We start from the raw sequence: 23,016 nt of genomic DNA, 5'->3' as shown, positions 1-23,016 counted from the left end.
GCTATGATTAATCTTATTTTAATCATATTGAGTACTACTCTGCCGTTCCTGTTATGAAGTATATTAGACATGGTGAGTTCCGTTATATTTGTGTCTAGATTATACTCTTGCTGCATAATAATGATGATATATCAGTTCGTGTTGGTGATTTATCTATGAATTAAATTAAATCTAAAAGTACGTATTTTTTTAACACAATACAGACAAGTAGCCTGCACAAGTATCTTTGCCTTAGCCCCTGCTAGTCCTGAAGGTAGCCTCATGCATCCAGCTTCAAATGACAAGTGCTAATCCTGATTTATACTGGTACATTGCCAAGGGTGTGCAGTTTCCTGGATCGTTTACTTCCTGTTCCGAAATCTGTAGGGAGATAAGAACTGTACACTCTGTCCTTCGCCTTCATTGCCTGTGAATTCAAAGTTTCAAACACAAGTTACTCGTACATATCTTTAGATACAAGTGCAAATTTAGATAGCTGGTGTGGGATTGTCTCTAAAAGACAAAACCATATAAATTCTCTTATTAATCAAAAGAAAAATCAAAACGCGTATAATTGGTGAGATCGGATTATATCGGTGAATGAATTAGTGGTATCACAGGCATTACAATGATATAACAAGTAAAGCAAAGTTTTCAATATGGGTCTTCAGGTTTGTGTACCTAATAGTAATATAGCTGCAGTTTGAAATACAGAAGTATGTGGTGCAGTATCTAGCAACGTGAATGTAGGGAGATCAAAATGCAGAGCGGAGCTAGAATTGATCTTTGCACGCGTACCTCGTAATCCCAGTTGGTACACAGCGTGATAGTCACGAGTAGCAAGAGTTGTACCATGAGCCCACAGTTTGATGCCCAACCAAAGACCCTATTTGTCGGTACAACACAAGACACCGGTCAAAAACTATTGGAAGATCATTACCTGCAAATACGGAAAAATATGCGGATCCAAGGGAAACAAAAAGGCGCACCATGCCGCCGACATGCAAGACGAAAGCTATGAGGTGAGCTGAAGGGATGCCAACAATGTAGTAGGCGCCAAGGTTAACGCAAGCACCAATCTTCTGCCATCCACAGCCTCTAGCCACACCTGCAGTTGCATCAAAAGCAAATATTCCTAGTCCCCGTTTGTAATGTGGGAGTTATTTTTTTCCCGATTCCTGTGGGAATGGAACAGTTCTCTGTCGAAATTATGCGTTCTAAATAGGCCCTTATCATACCACTTGTGACACCGTGAATACCATCTACAAAGAAATGCATTGGCAGAAAGTTGTAGGCGTCCGGTGTGGGGAAATCTGTACCTGAGAGAACAGTCTGGATTCCATCAAAGAAGATGGTCACTGCGATGACCAGCATCATCTTGGCCACATGTCTCACGACCTCCTCCACGTCGCTGTAGGCGTGCCCCCAGATGTAACGCATGCACACCAAGATCAGCCCCACGATCAGTCCTTCCGAGACGGCCAAGAACACGACCACGCGCATCGCAAGGCTGGCGGCCTGGGGCTGCCCTGCCCCGAGCTCGTTGGAGACGCGAGTGCTGCAGAATTCGTAGTCAACAACAGCACAGGCAATGAGCGAGCATGACTGCAGAAATAGTCCGATCCACGCAGGACGGCATGAGCCAAGGATTTGGTTCAGAAGGTTACCTAATGGCGGAACCAAGGCCAAAGAAGATCATCCACACGAAGGCAGAAGTGTTGAAGCTGTCAAAGATACACTTGTATATGTTCAGCAACTAGCCATCGCATAAACCTTAGAAAAATCAGTAACTTTAATTTACAACCTGATGTATAGGACTGACGTCTCCAGCTTGGGATTGGGAAGAAGGCCTGAAAGGAGCACAACGAGCTCAAATGACCACATCTCCAAGCTGCAACCGCAGTGTCATCATCAGTTGCAGAAGAACAAGAATCGTTACTGATCCTAAGAAGGACAAGAATGCTCGTCACTGATCATATATACCATTCGACTAAATAGAAAATTCATCAGAAACTGTAAACATCACACCACACCATTAGAGCGGATGGAACGGCGAGCCTGAAGAAGCTGAGTGCATCATGGAAGGTCTCCGTTGTGAACCCAGTCCAGGTCTCCTTGCACGCGCTCGACACCCTGACGTACACAGCCAGTATCGCCAAATTGATCCAGTAGGAGACGGCGTTGCTGAGCGCCGCGCCCTTGCTTCCCATCCCAACACCATAGACCAGCAGCCAGCACACGAGCAGGTGGCACGCCGCGGCGGCGCCGGCGCTCGCCATCACAGGCATGACGATGTTCTGCGTCTGCAGGAACCAGACGTGGCATTGCAGGAGGCCGTAGGCGAAGAGAGCCAGGATCATCCACCGCGCAAAGGTGCCGGCCTCCGCGGCGATGTCCGCGTCCTGACCGAACAGGAGGAGGATCTGGCCGGTGTAGAACCAGACGACGGCGAGTGGGACGCTGACCTGGGTGAGGTGAAGCATGGCACGTTGCATGTAGATGCCGAGGAGGTGGTACTGCCTGGGGCCCCGAAAGCTTGCCCGCACAGAGTGTCCAGAGCACTTGCCACGGCAAGCTGGTCTCGAAGGGAGGAAAAACAGTGAGCTCACTTGGTTCAGTCTATAGCCGATAGCGCAGTCGGAGTATTCAGCACTTGTCCATAAAACATAAAAATATAAATCAATCTGTAGATTTTGTTTGAATTTGATTGGACCCAATCTTGGGTTAAAAAGGCTAACGGAGATGAGTTGTTTGTTAATGTCCACTGCCAAAGAAACAAAGAACAGATTAACACAAAGGGTGACTAAAGAACATGTATTGATAGTAACCTTTTGGGATAGTGTATGCCATATCAAATGAAAACTAATGTTGCCCTAAAAGACTTGAATGCAATATTGTGCATCTGTTCTAAGTTCTAACTACCCGGCTCCTGTTGCCTATCTGACAATATATCATATGAGAATCTAGCTAGCATTCGGTTTGGCACCACGCATCATCTATGTTCTCCAATCTGGTTGGAGGAGGCCATTGCCGAAGAGAGAAGGAAGATGGACCCTCTGCCACCGCTCCCTCCGCAGACCCTGCAGCCACTCTCCTCGTCGCCATCACACCCACGCCCTGCTGATGTTTACCCCCGGTGCCAGCCTCCCCGACCAGGTCGTCCAGCCTCAACCCCTATGCCACCCCTTTCAGATCTGGCTCTGGCACGGAGTTGCTTGAGTAGCTACTCTTTAGCCCCTCGTCCACTTTGTCCATAGCGTCTGACGTGACGTCGTCATCCCGACCACTGTCCAATCTCAACATGGCATGGGATACCAAAAACCTATGGGCTTCCATGTGTCTTCAGCCGGAGCAGTGGCGTGCCCCGATGCATGTTGCTCCGTCGCAGATTCCGACGATTGGCAGCTGGCCATGAAGAAACGCAGATGGTGGAACCAGGTTCCACACCCACATCATCTTTCATCCAGATCGGTGCCACCTGACCTGGTAGGGCGTTGCTTCAACTGCCTCTCCACTGACCACGTCGTAGTGACTTGCTATAACCCGTCTCGCTGCTAGGTGCTGGCAGGAGGGTCACCAAGCTCAACATTGCAAGAGCCATTGCTCTCCTCCATCGCCTTTGCCTAGGGGTGCACAACACTCAGGCCTCACATCACCCCCTACAAGCAAGGTTCAATTGGCAGGTCGCCCTACCTCTCAACCTCTGCAAGCTTCCTCCTGAGCACCAAGGTCGCCTACGCTTACACCCTTTCAGCCACCTATGCCCTCCCCCATGCTGTCGGCTGTGTCCCAGTCCATAGGAAAATCCTTCTCGATGCCTTCCATCTGCGCGGCCAATCCACCACCCCCGTTACCTCTCGTCGGGCCCCCGCTAGCGCCTTCCTCATCCATTCAAGGATCCCTTGAGCGTCGGCCCCACCATTCTTTCTGCATCAGTCCTAGGTCTCGGGATGTGATCCAGGAGGAGGCCAGCCTCTCTCTCACCCTAGTGGTGCTTGTAGTGGGCACTAGACTTCCTGTGTGTCTGGATCAGATTCAATCGCTTCAGACAGACTCCTACGAAGTTGATGCGGATGCATTAACCGTCCACCGTGGATTCCTAGAGGACTTTCTGATCATCTTCCATGACCCGACAATGTGTGACCTCATGCTTCACTCCCCTATGCCTGCCGGGTCGTCGTTCCAGCTGAGCTTCCGGCCATGGTGGCGTTAGTCGATGGCATTTGCAGGATCATTCATGTACCACGTTCTGCTGGAGCTCAAGGGGATACCACCACATGCCAGGCACTTGTCCATGGTGGAGCGTATTCTCAGCGCTTCATTCTCTAACCTCCTGCCCACTCTGTACACCACTGCTAATGAAGACTTGCGTCATTTTCACGTGGTTGCTTGGTGTGTCGACCCTGACCTCATTCCAGTAGAGGTAATTCTCTTCGCACCGGAGCCCATAGAGGAGTATGTGGAGTGCGGCCTTTTTTTGCGCCCGGGGGAGATTATCTACTCCAAGCAGTTGTGCCTCCACTACAAGATCACCATCCACATCAAGGAATTCCATGATTGGAGTCTGCCTTCGAATTCCTCAAATAGTGGCACCCCACTGAACAACTAGGACAGCAACGGTGATGAATACCCTGGGTTCGAGCAACGCTGCTGCTCCAAGCCTTGGCAGAAGGGCACTAGATTCGAAGATTCGTTCGGGGATGGCGGTGATGGTGGTGGACATGATGGCTCTGGTGGTGATTCTTTGTCCTCTCATGGTTGTGCTCGGCATGTCACTTCCTGGCTGTCGGTGAGTTTGGGGTAGGATGGCCATACACCGATGAGGTTGCTGGCATGTTCTCTGGTGGGCCCACTTTGTTTTGGATGTTTGAACAATGTGGGGCCTACGTCACGCCTGATGCTACCTCTGCCACCTGCAAATGCAAAAAAGGATGTCGCTTTGTCAACCTTACGCCGGGCGTCAGTCCATGCTCCTGAGTTGCTTTGCCATGCTCCTGTGGCTACCATTGTGCTACCTCCAGTCACTTTGAACTCCATGGTCCTGGAATGCATGGCTCGTCATGTCCGTGATTGGCGTGCTACCTTGGTTGTTGGGTCCAGTTTGTCTTGGTCCTCTGCTATGTTGCATCCTTTGACCTGGGACCCCATGATCAACGAGGCTTTGCATAGCCGTGCTTTCTTTTAGCTGTCGATGTAGACAGGTCGATAACATTGATACCTCCTCTCGTGTCGTGGCCACGCCCTCATCCACTACCCTACCACTTGGGCTAACCCAATGTGTCATTGGGCCTGGCTCGATTGTCTGCCCAATGGGCGATGGGATTTCTTCAAGCCTGACGCTTCTGTCAGTTGTGGACATTGCACTGGATGGGCCAACGCTCGCTCGACCATTCACTGGAGGTTCTGACGAGTATCAGCTCCCCACCTCTAGAGGTTCCAGCGTCCCAATGTGTTCTTTCTCTAGAGGCACCAACGCCTATCAACCGTTACTTACAACTCCGCTCCACCTTGATAGGAGTTCTGCTGTCACCTCTACCTTTCCAGGTTGCTGTTGCCGATCCAACAGTCAGTGTTGTGGTGGTTGATTTCATCGGTGCGGTGCTTGCTGAACCTCCTCAACCCATGCTTGCTACACTACCACCACCGCAGCGCCCATGTTCAAACGCTCAACGGGACGACGATGTTGTGTCACTACCTCGACGTAGCAAGCGGATGGCAGCACAGAGGTCACGTGTGACCAATCCGGTCACCTAGGCATAGAATGTGCTAATACGGAGTTTTCGCATCACCTTGGAGTCTTGGCCTCTGATGCTATTACATTAGCCGAGTATGAGCGATTGTTTAATGCGCCTTTGTCAGCTTCTTATTAGCGGCAATTCGAGAGCTCTTCCCTAACGGCATGTCAAGAGGTACGCCAGGGCCTTTGGTGCTGGCGGGTGCAGCCTGAGGACTGTGGTCATGATGGTAGTAGGTCACTGTTGGTTCCATGAATTGTGAAAACATTCTTGTGCTGAACATCCAGAGACTCAATGCCCGGGCGCATCGTGATGCGGTTCATGAATCGTTGATCATGAGCGTGTCTCTCTGCTCTGCTTATAGGAGACAAAGATAAATGTATTTGATGATGTGATCATGTTGGGAATGCTAGGTACTACCTTCGATTATTGTTTTTTGCTAGCCACAAATACTCAAGGTGGGATTCTCATTGCATGGTGCATAGATATCGAGGTAGTGTCGCATATCACTGTCAAGGTTCACTCGCTTACTGTCAAAGTGTCCTTGGTGGGAGGTTCGTCTTGGTGGCTCACTTCGGTATACGGACCTCAAAGGGAGCATAAGAAGGTTGCTTTCCTGCAGGAACTACGGGATTTGAGGCAAGGTTGCATTGGGCCATGGATGCTTTGTGGTGATTTCAACATGATATATAGGGCTGAAGACAAAAGCAACAACGTGCTGCATCGGCACTTGATGGGTTGCTTCTGGTGTTTCCTCAATGATTTGGAGCTCAAAGACATCCACCTCCATGGCCGGCTATATACGTGGAGCATTGATCATGTTTTCATCACTCTTGACTGTAGGGCGACATCGCCGATCACCGGTTGTGCAGCCTCTCCACGGACTGTTCAGACCATGCCCCAATCTTGCTGCATACAAACATGAATTCTGCTTTCAAGAATGTTTCCGATTCGAGTCCATCTGGCCGCGGTACCCTGGGTACCTGGATACAATTTGTGATGCGTGGCATTGCCCGCTTGATAATGCCCATGCGTTTTGCACTTTGGACTACAAGTTGTGCAACACTGCTAAGGCCCTCAAATAGTGGAGTCAGAAATTCATCGGCAGTATACGTTTGCAGTTGGCTGTGTCCAAAGAAGTTGTCTACCGCTTGGACCTTGCTATGGACAGACGCCTACTCTCGATTGAGGAGTAGGAGCTAAGAAAGGACCTTAAATGTAAATGCCTAGGTCTAGCTTCCTTGGCGTACCATAGCATGCTAATGATCTCGTATCCAGTTTCTGGCGGAGGGCGATGCCAATGCAAGGTTCTTCCACCTACAGGACTATCACCACAGACGAAAGAACTACATTGAGTCCCTGCAGGTTGAGGGGCTGATGGTGGTGAATGAGGAAGAAAAGGCGGATGCAGTATTCAGCTACTTCAACGATGTTCTTGGCACTCATGAGCTGAGATCACTGGTGCTCAACTTCAATTCTCTGGCCATTCTGTCTCTAGACCTCGCCTATCTCGACTTGCTTTTCTGAGGAAGAAATTTGGAATACCGTTCAGGATATTCCGACGGAGAAGACTCCGGGACCCGATGGGGTCAAAATATGGTTTTTCTGGATGGAACCTTTGGCGTCAGCCTATAGGTTTTCTAGTTTTTCTAATTTCTTCAGATTGAGCCGAATTTCATTGAATGTTCTACAAGGTGACTTGGGAAGTGATTAAGCTAGACATCATTCGGGCCTTCAATGCACTGTGGTCGCTTGATGGTAGGGAGTTTCAACCATGTCAATGAATCCGTCATGATTTTGATGTGTAAGAAGAGGGAGCCTCATGGAATCTGGGAATATCGACTGATCAGCCTAATACATAGCTTTAGCAAATTGTTTACCAAGATGCTTGCTTGCGTCTCACGTCGAGGTTGCGTTATCTTGTGCAGGTGAATCATTCCGCATTCATCAAGGGCCGCCACATTCACGACAATTTCAGAGTTGTGCATCTGGGTGCCAGGCTATTGGACCAGAAAAAGCGGTCATGACTTTTGCTGCGTGTGGACATTGCGAGAGCTTTTGATACTGTGTCTTGGATCTTCCTCTTTAACATGCTATGACACCTTGGCTTCTCACGTCGGTGGATTAACTGGACTGCTATCTTGCTATCCACCGCAAGCACTAAGGTTTTTTCTCAATGGTCACGCTAGGCGTCAGATTTGCCATGCTTGTGGACTCCGCCAGGGTGATCCACTCTCGCCCTTTTTGTTCGTTCTCGTCATGGAAGCACTTAATGCTTTGACCTCGAAGGTCGATAGACTGCTGCTATTTAGTGATCTCGGTGCACTGGAGATCAGGAACAGAGCCTTGCTCTATGCAGATGACTTGGTGATCTTCATCTCGCTATGTGAGCTAGATTTGGTGCTGATAAGAACCATCCTTGATACATTTGCTGCTACTTTGGGACTCTACACTAATATGAGCAAATGTCAGGTGTCGCCAATTCATTGGAGAAATGATGAATTGATGACCGTTACACATTTGTTCCCCTTATCGGGTTACCGATTTCCCGATGAAGTACCTCAGAGTCCCCTTGTCGTTGAGGAAGCTACGCAAATGTGAGGTTCAATCGCTCGTCGATGTCGTGGCTGATAGGCTACTGACATGGAAAACGAGCCTACTCACCACTACCGATCGCATCCTCCTCACCAAAGCTACTCTCACGGCCATCCCAATCTTCATGTCCATTACTTCTTGCTTGCCGCCTTGGCCCACTGCAGGCGATCAAACAAGCTTTGTCATGCTTTCCTCTGGAGTGGCACTGACGTAGTGACTGGTGGTCACTGCCTGGTGTCCTAGCCACGCGTCTGTTGTCCCCTCTCGCTTGGCTAATTAGGGGTGCTCAATCTCTCTTACCTCGGGTTCGCGCTCCGACTCCGCTGGGAGTGGCTACATCGAGTTGACAAATCGTGTACTTGGGTCTCCCTGCCAACAAGTGTCAAGCGCATCATCCGCTTAATGTTCGATGCCTCCTTCATGGTCAAGATCGCGAATAGCTCCAAGACCTTATTTTGGACTCACAAATGGCTGGCTGGTGACTCAATCAAGCGTATGGCGCCGCATTTGTTACAAGCGGTGGGCAAGCGTGCCTCAAGCTCGTGTTCAGTAGCAGAGTCCTTGTGCAACCGACGCTAGGTTCGTGACATAATGGGCTCCCTCACAATTTCGAGTTTTTTGCCGAGTTTTTGCATGTTTGGAATACAATCGAGCAGGTTGTTCTTTCATATGCTCTAGAGGCGATGGAGCTCCAACCAGCAATACTTGTCCTCATCGGCATACATGGCCTTCTTCCTTGGACAGACGGAGCTACCTGGAGCAAAACAGTTATGGAAGTTGAAGGCGCTGGCAAAATGCAAGTTCTTCTTTTGGTTAGCTCTCTATGGTCGCTACTGGACGGATGACCGACTAAAAAGACACAACCTCAAAAATGGTGGCCCTTGCTTGCTGTGTTGTCATGCCAGTGAAACCATCCAACACCTGCTCCTCTATTGCGTCTATAGCCGTGAGGTGTGGTTCCATCTTCTGAGGCCGGCTGGGTTCCATAGTTTTATTCCACGTGCAGATATGGAACTGGTTGATTGGTGGCTTCCCACACGCAAGCAGCTTCCGAAGGACATTAGGGGTGAATTCGACTCCTTATTTATTCTGGGAAGTTGATTTCTCTGGAAGGAGAGAAACATAGAGTGTTCAACATAGTGAACATTGCTATCTTCCTGCTTGCACCTCAGTCAGCACTTGAGCAGATTCGATCTCGCCGACCGATCTGTATGCTCAATTGCTCATATAATATATATTCGATGATAATGCATTATGCATGGACGTTCCAAGGCCCAGGTTTGACCGACGTGCCAAGACTGCGGCAGACGGGCGAACGTCGCTCTCAAGTGTTGAAACAGATCAGCAAGGAGGACAAAAGCCCCCACAAGGGCCTGAAGAAAATTCTAGTATATGTTTGACGGATTTTTTTTATTTTTGTTTATATATACTAGAGTGATAATAGATACTTCACAAAGAACAGGTCCCTCGCTAACAGACGGCATCTAAGAGCCAAAAGAGCGAAATCATTCAGATGGCAACTGAAAGAGATAATATCGGATAATATTTGATCTTCGTGCCCATCAGAGCGGAGAACGGCGCGCAGAAGAGGGGTGAAATGTCGGACAGCAACTTGGAGGCCCACTGTAGTCTAGACTCTAGACACTGACACTTCCTATAGGAAGATGATTTCCTCTAAACCAATAATATATCCACTCACACGATGTCAGAATCACAAACAAATTACTTCGATCTAGTGCAAGATGTGTAGATTGGCCAGGTAATTCAGGCAAAACCTCAGCATCGCGAAACACAAACAAAGATTCCATTGACTAGGGGCAAGCCACCCAATAAAAATAAGGGATAATAAGCTAGTACCGATAATTAAGACGCGCACACACTTTGTGCGTCACAACTCTTGTGCAACTGCAAACTGTTTATGTGAGCGTGAACATCAAGTACTTACCAGCACGCTTAAGCCGGTGACGGTGGCGAAGGAGTTGGCCATGGAGGCGACGGCAAGGGACAGTTCGCCGGGGTGGCCGACGTACATGACGTCGATCATCTGGATGACGTTCTGCAGCAGCGCGCCGAACATCAGCGGCCCCGCCAGCCATAGCTGCTTCTTCACCTCCTCGCGCACCACCAGGTTCTCCTTCGGTTGGCCTCCAGCGATGAGTAGAGCCTCCTCAGCGCTTGCCTCCACGATGGTTAGGCGCCTGGGTTTCCTCGTCTTCTTCCTCTGTTTCCCTCTATTATTGTCTGGGAGTGAGCGATTCTGTTGAGAAATGGGCACTCAACTATAGTTGTTGCTTTGTTGCTACGTTGTTTGGTGGTCCTGTAAGCTCGATACTTGTTTATCACAGCATCACCAAGGAACATTCATGCACTGATTGGTGGTACAAATGTTCTAAAACTCCTTAGTTGAGTGCGTTGCAGAGAAATGTAACTTTCGCGTATTTCGAACTGCATGTAATATTTTTCATGTTCTTTATTTGGAAAAAAAGTAGAAGATATTTTAGATAAATGGAGTTTATTTCATCGAGAAAATGAAAACATCACAGCCTCTGCATACTTTGATGCACTTAGCTGAAGTAGAAGATTGATCATGGAAACAAGGGCTATTAAATATCAATCTTGGTGAGAGATTATAATCAACAGCATCAGTGGCAACTGAGGATGACACTAAAAAGCATTTCGAAGGTAATTTCTTCAGTGTGATAGTCCATATTGGTTTGTTGACCATTATGCCGTTTCTATATGGTATTAGGGTACAACAGGGTCAGGCACGAAAGTTAGGATGGACACACAGCACACAAGATATTGAGTGCGACCGTAGCTTATCTGCAGCACCATGACCCAGTATTAAGGCAGTTAAAACTGCCAGGGAAAAACTGGATGAGAGGCAAATTATTTGGCAGCATGTATGACCTTACTGAAAACTAGAAGCATGGCGAGGCGTTCGACACGGCGATGCTGCTCACCATGTTGGGTTCTCTGTTCACACGTTGAGACAGAATGAAGGCCACGACGGTGTGGCTGTCTATAAGAAATTTGTTTTTTTCTGAAGGAAGGTCATAATAGCCGAGCTTACAAAGTGTGGTCGTGAGATGATAAAACTGGGTGTAAGAGAATGTCATGATAGGAAAGCATGTGTATTATTGCCCATTTTATTTTAAAGCTTTTTGTCCTCCTTGGATAGGTACCAAGAGATATAATGAATTATAACTTGAGAGGTACCAAAAACATGTACCTCAGGTAAAAAAAAAATTAATAGCTCCCACGTTACAATTTCAGTACCTCTTGGTATGCTTCCAAGGACGAAACAAAAAACCTCTTACACAATATTTCGTTCTTGGAAAGTAAGAAACATTTTATTTGTTCAAATAGAGAGCTTGCCACTTACACAACAATACAACTCCATAGTGTACATAGGGAGGAGCTGGGGGCCGCACAAAAATTGGGTGCGAATTACTCTTCTTCTTTGGTTGGCTGACTGCAGAGGAACCGGACCTTTGCAACGCATCAGGCCTTGGAGCACAGGATGCGTCCTAGCCTCCTGCAATTTTGCATCTATGAAGGAAAAGCTAGATTTATGCATCTAAATTCAAATTCCAAGTGCTAACGCTGATTAGTACTGGTGCATAGCAAGTGGTCCAGTTTCCGAGTTTGTTCACATGTTAGCACTTGATTCCATCTTCATGTTTCGAAATCCGAGGGAGGAGAAGAACAGAACACTCTTCCTTCGCCTTCGTTGCCTGTTGATTCAATGTTTCAAACACACGTGACTCATATATACATTTATAAAAGACAAGTGCAAATTTCAATAACTGGTGGGACTATCTATAAAAAAATGTAAATCGTACAAAGTCTCTTATAATGAAGATAGAATTTAGAAGCTTATTTTAATGAGCCCGGGTTATAACAGAGAATGAATTTGGGATAATGAAGTCACTACATTGGTATGAAAGGTAAAGCAAAATTTTCAATAAGAGGCATTAGAGTTGTATAACAAAAGTAATAAATTTTGCAGTTGTGTACTAGTTTTAGGTGTACAATTGCATCGGGCCGCCCCGCGCCGAGCTCATTGGAGACGTGAGTGCTGCATAATTAGCCAAGTACATACAGCAAATGAGGAATTGAGCATGAATGCACAAGTAGTATGACTGCATGAGTGGAAGATAGCTTTGGTTCACAAGTTTACCTTATGGCGGAGCCTAGGCCATAGGTGATCATCCGCACGAAGGCAGCAGTGCTGAGGCTGTCAAAGATATGTCTGTATATATATATATATATATATATATATATATATATCCTCAGCAACGGGGCACGGCACAAGCATCAGAAAATCAGTAATCTCTGGTTGAAAGAACAGATGTCTCCAGCTTGGGATTAGGAAGGAAACCTGAGAAGAGCACAATGAGCTTAAACTACCACATCTCCAAGCTGCAATAATAATCACAGTGGAAACATCACGTACCAGAGCATCAGAGCGGACGGGATTGCGAGCCTGAAGAAGCTGAGTGCATCATGGGAGGCCTCCGAGGAGAACACTGTCCACGTCTCCTTGCACGCAGTTGACACCCTCACAGACACAGCTAATATGGCCACGTTGATCCAGTAGGAGATGGCGAATCCGTTTCAACCACCGTGTTGCTTAATGCAACAAAATGAGATCCAATATGACTATATTTTCCTTTTTGTTTGTTTAAATCAACATTTGGGATGTACTGCTTCAACATTTTTAATGTACTATTTCAACAATTTCACGTAAAATGTAGAACGAGTTTTAAAATCATTGAACTAAGTTTTCAAAAATGTTTAATTAAGGTTTCAAAATGTTGAATGCATATGTACGCACAAGCTAAAAGATAGACGATGAAATTGAAAAATATTGATCTAGCGTATCAAAATTGTTGAGCTTGGTTTCGCAAAATATTGATTCAAACTTCTCAAAATGTAGAATGCATATGAAAAAATAAATCAAAAACCCTACAGATTTGCGGCCTGGCAAAGCGGAGGAAAAATTCGAACATGGCCTGCAGACTCAGTTAAGGCCCAGCTACAATGATGAAAAGCGTTTGTGGGCTAGATGGGGTACTCGGTTGGTTGGGCTTGATTGACTAGGTGGGCTGATGGGCCGTGCGACGCATAAGCAATACATAGCGCGTCCTCCGTATTGAGCTCCGGAGTATTACTATTGCAGATTAGTGGAGTAACTAGCTGCTCCTTTGACAAAACAATTTCGTTGGGGAGAAGGACCATGCAGTGACATCGGAACCAGATCTCTAACTTAGAGGAGGTAAGTCAAAAGTGAACAGTAACTGTGACTTACTCATGCTATAGGACTGCTACAAGTAGTTCACTCACTACAGTATATTCAGTACAGTAATTTATAAACAATAAGTATGTTACAGTATCGTTTCAGTGTTTTACTGCAATCTACTGTTCACTCTCTCATGATCACTGCTCATTCTACTATTCACAGTGACTACCAAAGCGGACTCGTTGCTCCATACTCAACCTCTCGCTCTGCAACGAGAACAAGGCAATCCTCATCCGCCTGTTCTAGCTGGATGGTGCTGTTGCCGTCACCATCAACCGCGTGAACACGATTCCACTGCTGGTGTCCCTCCTCGAGACCAGCGGTTGTGGCGTGACCGTGCCATGTTAGCACGCCTTGTCGAGACCATGGCCCAGGTACGGCCGGCTTACGGTGTCATGCTAGCCTGGCCCGTTAAGCTCCATGCCCGAGCCAAACTGAAAACTGAAATCGCAGAGTCTCATGCTGGTCTATTTGATCCGGTCCACTTGCCTAGCTTTAACGGCTACTGCTGCGGTATTGCCAACAGAGAGGAACAAGATTGTTGTAATGTAGTTTACGAGCCACTTGGCCGAGGGATTTGTCTCTCACGGGAGCATATCCAAAAACTTAAATCAGACCAGCGCACGCAGGCGCATAAACAAACACGAGCACAACAGGGAGACGAGTTGGGGGCCGACCACAGATGTTTCTAGCCCCAGCCAGGAGTGTTAGACTGGTAGTTTTGGGGGGAATGGACAAGTTCTTCGAAACGAAAACTTCACCACTAATTTTAAGGAAAAGGCTGGCTCGCTCGAACAAGCGACTACCATCTTCTACAGCGCCAGCAATTAAGACAGACGCTGGTGAGGTTGGGGGTGGAATTATTCGGATCGAAATCCTAACTTCACCAAGGTGAAATCAGAGAAGAACAGTAAAATATGGGATGATAAACAGTACCACGGCTTCAAATACTCTAGCAAAGTACTATAACAACGCTGTTATAGCAATTCTATCAGCCTACTATGGTGCTTTTATTGTTAATGATACGCTATAGCATAAACTCTAATCCATCCATCTACGATCAATGGTCCACAACGATTTAATGTCACTTGACTTCACCAATCGATGTAGTTAGAGGATCCCGATACAAATTATTCGGGGTTCTAGGTGTGGTTTCCACTCGCTCTGGATATAGAAGCTGGTAGGAAGGCCGATCTGGGAGCAGGTGGGGGAGACAAGGAGGTGGTGGTGGCGCCACCGACAAAAAGGGTCATCTCTACCTCTCTTTCACTGTCGGTTCAGTAATAACCAGCAGTTATAATTTATCACTACCAGTTTGTATGTTGAAGGTGCACATAAAAAGCCGAGCCAGTAAAAATCAACAATGATAGTGATTATCATTGCTGGTTGATTACACGATATGACAATACTATTTAAATTATTATTGTCTGTTCTCCGGTATTGATGTATCATTGCTGGTTCGTAACACAAACCGGCAGTAATATTAGTTCATCAAAAGACGTACTTTTAATAACTGGCAATGATATCCAAAAATCCATACGTCTTCACATGCATGTCTACTTGGCTTCTTTCGAGCGCCTTTAAATATTGCACACTTGATCACTCTCACCTTCTACCCTTCTACCCCCGCTGTTGTCTCCGGCCATGCCTTCCACACTCGCGCCATCGTCCGGGGATGAGGAGGGGGCCCTGCCAGCGTCGTCGTCAGCGAGGCAGAGACCTTGAACTCTAGCAACTCGGCGAGGTCCCCCCTCTGAGGACGAGGAGTGGGACTTCCATCCTTGATGAGCCGAATGCAAAGAAGCCCCGGTCGAGCTCGGATGAGGAGGAAGAGGAAGAGGAGGAGGAGACCGACGAGGACGGGGACGACAATGGCTACTTATTCATTGTTGTGGCTGACAGTCGATAGTCGCATTTAGGGTTTTTTGCGCACACGAGTTTAAGGCTTTTTGTGTGCGGTCATGCATGACTTTTACTTTTTATGTACAATAATGGATGTAGTCAATTAATTATAGATTAGTATGATATAAATCCTAATATTATGGTGATTAGTAATATAAAGTTTAGCTAAATTATTGCATGACTGTTTTTTTTTGTCATGGATTGAGTATCACTGTCAGTTTGTGATTGAAATCGGCAATGGTAAGTATACAAATCAGTAGAATAAACTCAAGAACCGATATTATGGATTATCACTGTCGCTTAATCACTACTGATTCAAAAACTAACATTAATGTAGTTTTTGAACTGACAGTGATGGCATTTTATGTAGTATTGTGTAATGGTGATGGAGGCCGATGGGTGAGGTTGGGCATGGAGAGCCTTATCGGAGGGGTTATGGGAGGCCGACGATGTGTGAAGGCAGCACAGAGAGGTAGCGAGGTACCTCTGATTGTGGGGGGCAAGGGGGCTCAAGCACCTGAATAGGAAGAAGAGAAGAAAAAGAGGAGGATGAATAAAAAGAAGAGTCCCTACTTGGTGGCCTTTGATCCGCCACTGTGTGAGGAGGTGGCTCTGAACAAGAAGAGAAGCAGGGGACAGCAGGAGGGTACATCAGAGAAGGATGGTGGCAGGGGGATACACCTGAACTAGGCACCAACTACTGCAAGCTAGCTGCTTGGTGTTGTAATTGTGTATGTTTTTAATGTAGCATATGTTTATAAAACTTACTAGGATCTCATTCGCAATGGAACAAAAGAGGGTGATGCTAGTGCTCAATCGCCTCAAATCACAGGCTATTTTACAATCGATGCACGTGATGCATTTATTCTTCATCCAACAATCGCTCATTCCTATTCTTCATGTGGACAACTTGCAACGCTTCTTATCCCCCCGCTGATAGAGTCAGCTTGTTCCCCTGCCCTATTAGCTTCCTCCAATCTTTGGCGGTGTGCCCACCACTATTGGATCCGCATAACCTGGCATCCACATTGCCCGCCTTGATCCTTCCTAGACTCCCATGGCCAATGGTGTCCCTATAGCTCCACCCCTGCTCTCGCCACCACTGTCGGGTCGACTTTCCTATGGGCATAATTTTAAAACTGGGGAGCACATTGGACCCCAAGAACCAACCCTCCCCCTCCCAACTCAACCAAGTGTCGTGGATTGTATAGGAACTATGGAGAAAAATGTCATAGGAGTCTCTCGCGTGATTTCACAATACTGGCGAGAACGATGGGGTCACTAGCTAGTCATGTTAGGAGTTACCTTGCGATTGATTAGCCTGCCAATGAAGTCAATGGCCAAGAGAGCAAAGCGGGATGATGTGTTGTGGGCATTGTGTGATTGCGTACGGCTTGGACTACATTGAGAAAATATGTGTTGATGTGAAAAGATGCTGCGCCAAATACTAAGCACTTCATGTGCAAAATACTAGATTGGATGTCCTGATCCCTTGATCGGATGTTTCGATCGGCGTCGAATGTTCCGATCTGAATATCCATCGAACAACACCTAGAAAACCCTAGATGTGGCGCCGCACTGTTGGGCCTTCGTCATCACCCACGCTCGGGAGGGACTTCGTAAGCGCGTAGATGATCGGTGATTTGTCCTTGGTCATCAAGATCAAGAACGAGAAGCAATAGAGAGGTTCGAAAAGAGAACTACGGCAAAGGGATGAAAAAGAAAGGTAAAGTAAATTATATTTGTTCAATTAGATGTTGGATACTCTCAATCGGCCATTACCCTTTATATTTATAGGGAGAGATGGTCTTACCCCATTTTGAGTTGGAATAACCAAAGCACGTCTTCAAATCCAACTCTATCTCTTCACAAAGAATGCAGATCCGACTCTGATCGGATGTTCCGATATCCCTGATTGGATGTTCCAATACACATTAGAATTAGATGTTCCGATGCTCCTATCAGATGTTCCGATCCAATCGAAATGTCCGATTTTTACAAACATTGGCCTCTCTATTTGACCAAAAATATTTGATCGGGCATTTCGATCCTGAAATCAAATGTTTCGATCTGCTGACGCTTTCAGCTCCGAGACTAAACACCGGATGTTCTGGCGAGAACAAAGTTCTGAACACCAGACTAATTTCCAGGAGAACCAAACTCTCTGAGAATCATCCACACCAACCTACTCTACCCACCGGATATTCTGGTGACGACATGGCCTAAGCACCAGAATATCCGGCGTTCACAAAAAATCTTAGCCATACCCGTTTTTACTATCAACATATGCCCCTCTATTTTGGTGAAACTTGCTTACCGAAAACACATCATCTTCCATTCTACCTTTCTTAGGGCGATGATTAAGACATCTTCCATGAATAGTCCTTAGGATGATGGTAACCAATACATCGACCATGCTTCTTTATTTATTGATACACTTCACCTTCACTCATAACATGAAATCCCAAAGGCAATAAAAAGCCATATTAATATCTGTACCTTCGGTTGGTGAAGTATCATTAGCATGTACCGGCGACTCTTCATAATCAAGCAATTATTCATCTTTTTTGTCATCTTGCATAGGCACTGGTGTTGTTGTTGGCGAAAGGGCTGATGTAGGGGCTGCTACGACATCTAGAATTGATATCTATATTTTCTTCACGTGTCGCATTTGTTTAACCTCATTGAAAGTAGTATCCTGTAATTTTTTAGCTTGTTGCTCCATCAATTCTTACTTGTGCAACCACTGCAATCTCCTCTTCTTTGTGTGAGATAAGCCTAAGGGACACCACCTCGACTGTAGGTACTTAGAAAGCGACTTGCCACTACTTGCTTCATGATCATTTGTATTTGAAGCAACTTAGACAGTAGTATGTACATGTTTAAACTTGACCAGATTATCACCAAAGACAATCGGTCCTTTGCCAAGCTCTTTGGTGACCACTTTCATTGAACCATTCTCAATAATATCAACAGTAGTGGTCCTTGTATTATCAACATTAGAATCTGAATTTTGAGTCTAAGCACTACTCCCCTTGGCCCGGTATACCTTCTTCATAACCATAGCATGTTGAACATCACTAGACCGATTTATATGCCCTAATCAGTCATGAACAAGATGTGCTATTCTATCAAATGCTGGCCTCCATGGTACTACCCACATTGGATGAAAAGGAGTAAATTGCATAAGAGGATGCGACATCCACATACCATTATAGCCCCATGTTGGGCAAGGAGGAAAAGGCATTGGAGGGAATGCCCACGTCAATGGCGGCTAAGACCCAAGTGGTGGGTAGATGTTAGTAGCATGACTTTCCCCCGGCTAGTGATGATTGTGCACTCCTTGCCTTGAAGCTAATATTGGTCGCTTCAAACTACTTGACTGATTCATCTGTACTTGCACAGCCTTGTTTTTCTCATATTTGGACATGAGTTGCTTGAAAGTGGGCTTGAGTACTTTCTTAACTTTGTCATATCCCTTTGCTTCATTAACCTTCCACTTGCCATCGTCCAGGCTTTTTGGTTTAATCATTATTGGCTTAGCATTGTCACGCCCCCTGACGGTTGAAGTGTTTACCATAATCTTAATTGATTCTTTACCTTCGGGAGTTTTCTCAAGTGACACTTCTCTTAACAAGTCTTTGTTATCCTCCAAAGGTTTAGGCCCTTCTTCACCAATGTTTACATTTTTCCCTTTAGGTTATTCGGCTTGAGTTGGCCAAATTAGGATACTCTTATCTTGGAGATCAATCACATTAATCAGGAACTGTTGCTTGTCTACTTGTATCTCCGCAAATTTCAATCACCCTTCAATAATGGCCGATTGAATCTGTCAACGGAAAACATTGCGATCGTTAGTAGCATGAGAATGAATTATGCTATTCGCAATAAGCTCATCTTGTCAATTCATATAATTGCGGAATTACATGACCATGAGATAGCTTAATCTATTTTTCTTGTAGCAAGTAATAAAAAATTCTTTCACACTTTGCTACATCAAAAATAAATTTAATCTCTTCTTGTCAATTTTTAGGAGGTATGGGCTTGAGAACCAAGCAAACGAATGGTTTAGACTTAGAAGACCAAGCCCATTCAGCTACACATACATCAACGTCATCATCACCCGAACTTTCAGATTTATATTCAAGTATGTGAGTATTAGGACGATCTTCTCTCTCTTTATCACTTGATCTCTAAAAACTTCTATACTCTTTAGCCCAGTTTTCTTGAGCCATAGCTTTTTGTAACACTTGACTAACATCTGGGAAATCATGATTCTCTAGCTTTTCTTTTAAATGAGAAAGTAAACCGGAATAAGGTAGATCAGCCAAGTCTCTATCAGAAATTGTCAAATTAAAACATCGGTTCCTTGTATCTCTAAACCTTCAAATATAATTAGCAACAAGCTCATGTGTTTTTTAATCGATGTTAAATGCAATAATCTAATCTCAATATCCCTAGTATAAAAAGACTCATGAAATTTTTGCTTTAACTGAGACCATGTATAAATAGAATGATGTGACAAAGAAGTAAACCAGGTAAATGCAAGGCCAGACAAAGGAAACAATCTTAGTTTTAATGCATCGCTAGCAGTAGCTTCACTATGCTGCAAAATAAATTGAGCTACATGATCCAAAGTGGTTCTACCATCATCCCCAGTATACTTAATAGACTCAGGCACTCTAAACCCTTTGGGATACTGAATATTTTCATAGAAATTGGGGTATGGCTTTTGACACGCACATGCTCTACCTTCGGGCTCTACCCCGAACTGCTCTCTCAAAACATTATAAACACTTGCTCTCTAATATTCTCGGGCCCTGTATACGGCTCGGCCATAGGCCGAGTTGATGTCCCATTAGCTGATTGTTGTGGTCTAAAAATATTAAGCTGCTGTGTTTCATAGGCATTACTATGGTTTGGTCGTGTACCTGTTATATGCTACAGAGAGCTACTAAAATTACTAGCAGGTAGTGGGCCATATGGAATGCCGGAACCTTGAGTTGGCACGGGAGGTATATTGTATGCTGTAGTGTGATACAAAGGTGTTTGCAAATTTGGTGAGCTTTCTCCCATACCAATGTAATTGCTAACATTAAGCGCACCCAAGTTGACCATATTAGCATTTGCATACGGGGAAGGATAAAGGGTTGTAGATTCGGGTATATTTGGAATAACATGTGGTAATGCACTATAACCAACCAAACTTAACGCATTAGTTGAGCTATGTATATATTGCACCGGCACACCCTGCGGTGTAACTTTAGATGGTGTACCTGCTGCCCATGCATTAACAAGCAAAACAGGTTGTTTTAGATCTTTTTTGCATTGCACTCCAAAACCCATAACTTTAAGATGACTAGGCAACAATCTATCCAATGCATTTTACACAGAAGCACCTACTTGCTGATCAATCATCAAAGCAACTTTCTCTTCAATAAGAGGTGCATCACTTATAGTGGAAGTTACCTCGGGCTTGGTGTAGATAGGTGTGAAATCTCCTTCTTTCCGGATGACACGCTGTCTCATCTTTTGGTTGTGTGAAGCGAATGCCTTGTCGAACTCCATCTTGTGTTTCTTGTACTCTCATTGTGCCTCCTCATCTAGCTCCTCGATGGCGAGCACAATGGCATTGTCTGGGTTGACTTCATATCCATTCGTCATGGCTAGGGTTTTGAAATTCGGCTACAAGGCAGCTGAAAGCTTCGTTCCCTAGCGGAGTCGCTAAAAAGTATGTTGATGTGAAAAGATATCGTGCTAAACACTAAGCACTTCCTGGATGTTCCGATCCCCCAATCAGATGTTCCGATTGGCGTTAGATGTTCTGATCTAAATATCGTTGGACATCACCTAGGAAACCCTAGTTGTGGCATCGTGCTGTTGGACCTTCATCGTCACCCATGCTCAGAGAGACCCCATTCAAGCGTAAATGGTAGGCAGTTTGTCCTTGGTCATCGAGATTAAGAATGAGAAGCAAATGAGGTTGGAAAAGAGAACTAGGGCAAAAGGGATGAAAAAGAAAGGTAAAGTAAATTGTATTTGTTTGATTGGATGTTGGATGCTCTAAATCGGCCATGGTCCTTTATATTTGTAGGGAGGGATGGTATTACTCCATTTTGAATAGAAATCTACCAAAGCACGTCTTCAAATCCAACTCTCTCTCTTCCCAAAAAATCCAGATCTGACTCGCATCAGATGTTCCGATATCCCCAATCGGATGTTCTAATACACATTGGAATGTCCAATTTTTTCAAACGCCAACTTCTCTATTTGGCCAAAAATATTTAATAGGATGTTTTGATCCTCCGATCAGATGTTCCGATCTAGTCGGAATGTCCGATTTTTACAAACATCGACCTCTTTGCTTGACCAAAAATATTTAACCGAATGTTATGATCTAAAATCAGATATTATGATCTGTTGAAGCTTCCATCTCCGAGATTGAACACTGGATGTTCTAGCGAGAACAAAGCTCTAAACTCTGGACCTATTTTCAGGAAAACCAAACTCTTTGCAAATTGTGATAGTCCAAAATTCTTAAACCATTAATGACCATCATTATCATCATAATTGAAGTTTTGAGAAAGTAATTAATTCAATTGAAATTGAAAATAAATTGATAAATTTAATAGAAAATGATGCATTATGAAGGAAATCATAAAATTTCTATGCAACATAAGGCTGCAAATAATTTTAGAATTTAGTCCATGTCACAAGAAAAATATTAGATAATTTTTCAAAAATTTTGGGGTTCAAATAGAGGCCTTAAAAATCTGTCTAATTTGTAAAATGTTGCAATTTTGACGAATTTAGTTCAATTTTGGCTTAGGTTTTTTGGGTCAAACAAGTTAAAATGGGTTGAACATGAATTATAGTTTCATACAAAATTTGTCTCACAATTTTTGGGGCTTCGGAAGACATACTTTTGATTAGATATATGAAAGGGGATATTTTTCTCTTTGTTAGCTAGTGTTCATCACAGCCCACCGGTCATCCCCTCCCTCCCTTGTTTCAGCTGAGCAGCTTTGAGAGAGGCTGGCCACCGAGCCACGCAGCCGGCCAGTGAGACACGACATCAGCGCCAACTTCCTTGACTCTGAGCACGTTGGCCGCTACCCTTATCCCCATGCCCCCTCTCTTTGCTCAGTCTCTTCCTTCTCTCTCTCTCACTCGACCGAACTCCACAGAGTAGAGCACAACATAGCACAGCATTGCTACCACCCAATCCACCCCATCGAGCCCCGTATAGCCTAGCTAGAGCACCAAGGAGCACGGAGGAAGGTTACAGAGTCCCTTTACTATTGGATTCCCTTCTTCCCCAGCCGGATTCCCCACGTAGGCACCTTCTTCCTCGGTGCCGACTAGCCAATTCCACCCCTCACCACCGAGACGCCTCACTATCACCTCTTCGCACCAACTGAGCACTCGGTGAGCTTCCCTATGCCTCGTAAGGCTTTTATGCACGCTCATTTTGTCTTGGCCCATCGCGGGCGCAACTGT

General features: G+C 45.4%; 1 pseudogene; it reads right to left on the bottom strand.

Annotated features, from left to right (window-relative positions):
* Window positions 1–141: 141 nt before the first annotated feature.
* LOC133930155 (protein DETOXIFICATION 16-like) lies at window positions 142–21,084 on the bottom strand (annotated as a pseudogene).
* Between the last annotated feature and the right edge of the window lie 1,932 nt (window positions 21,085–23,016).

This window comes from Phragmites australis, chromosome 10 (genome assembly GCF_958298935.1).
Source record: "Phragmites australis chromosome 10, lpPhrAust1.1, whole genome shotgun sequence".
Classification (NCBI taxonomy): Eukaryota; Viridiplantae; Streptophyta; class Magnoliopsida; order Poales; family Poaceae; genus Phragmites; species Phragmites australis.
Note: the sequence above shows the minus strand (reverse complement) of the source record. Positions and strands in the feature narration are given on the sequence as shown.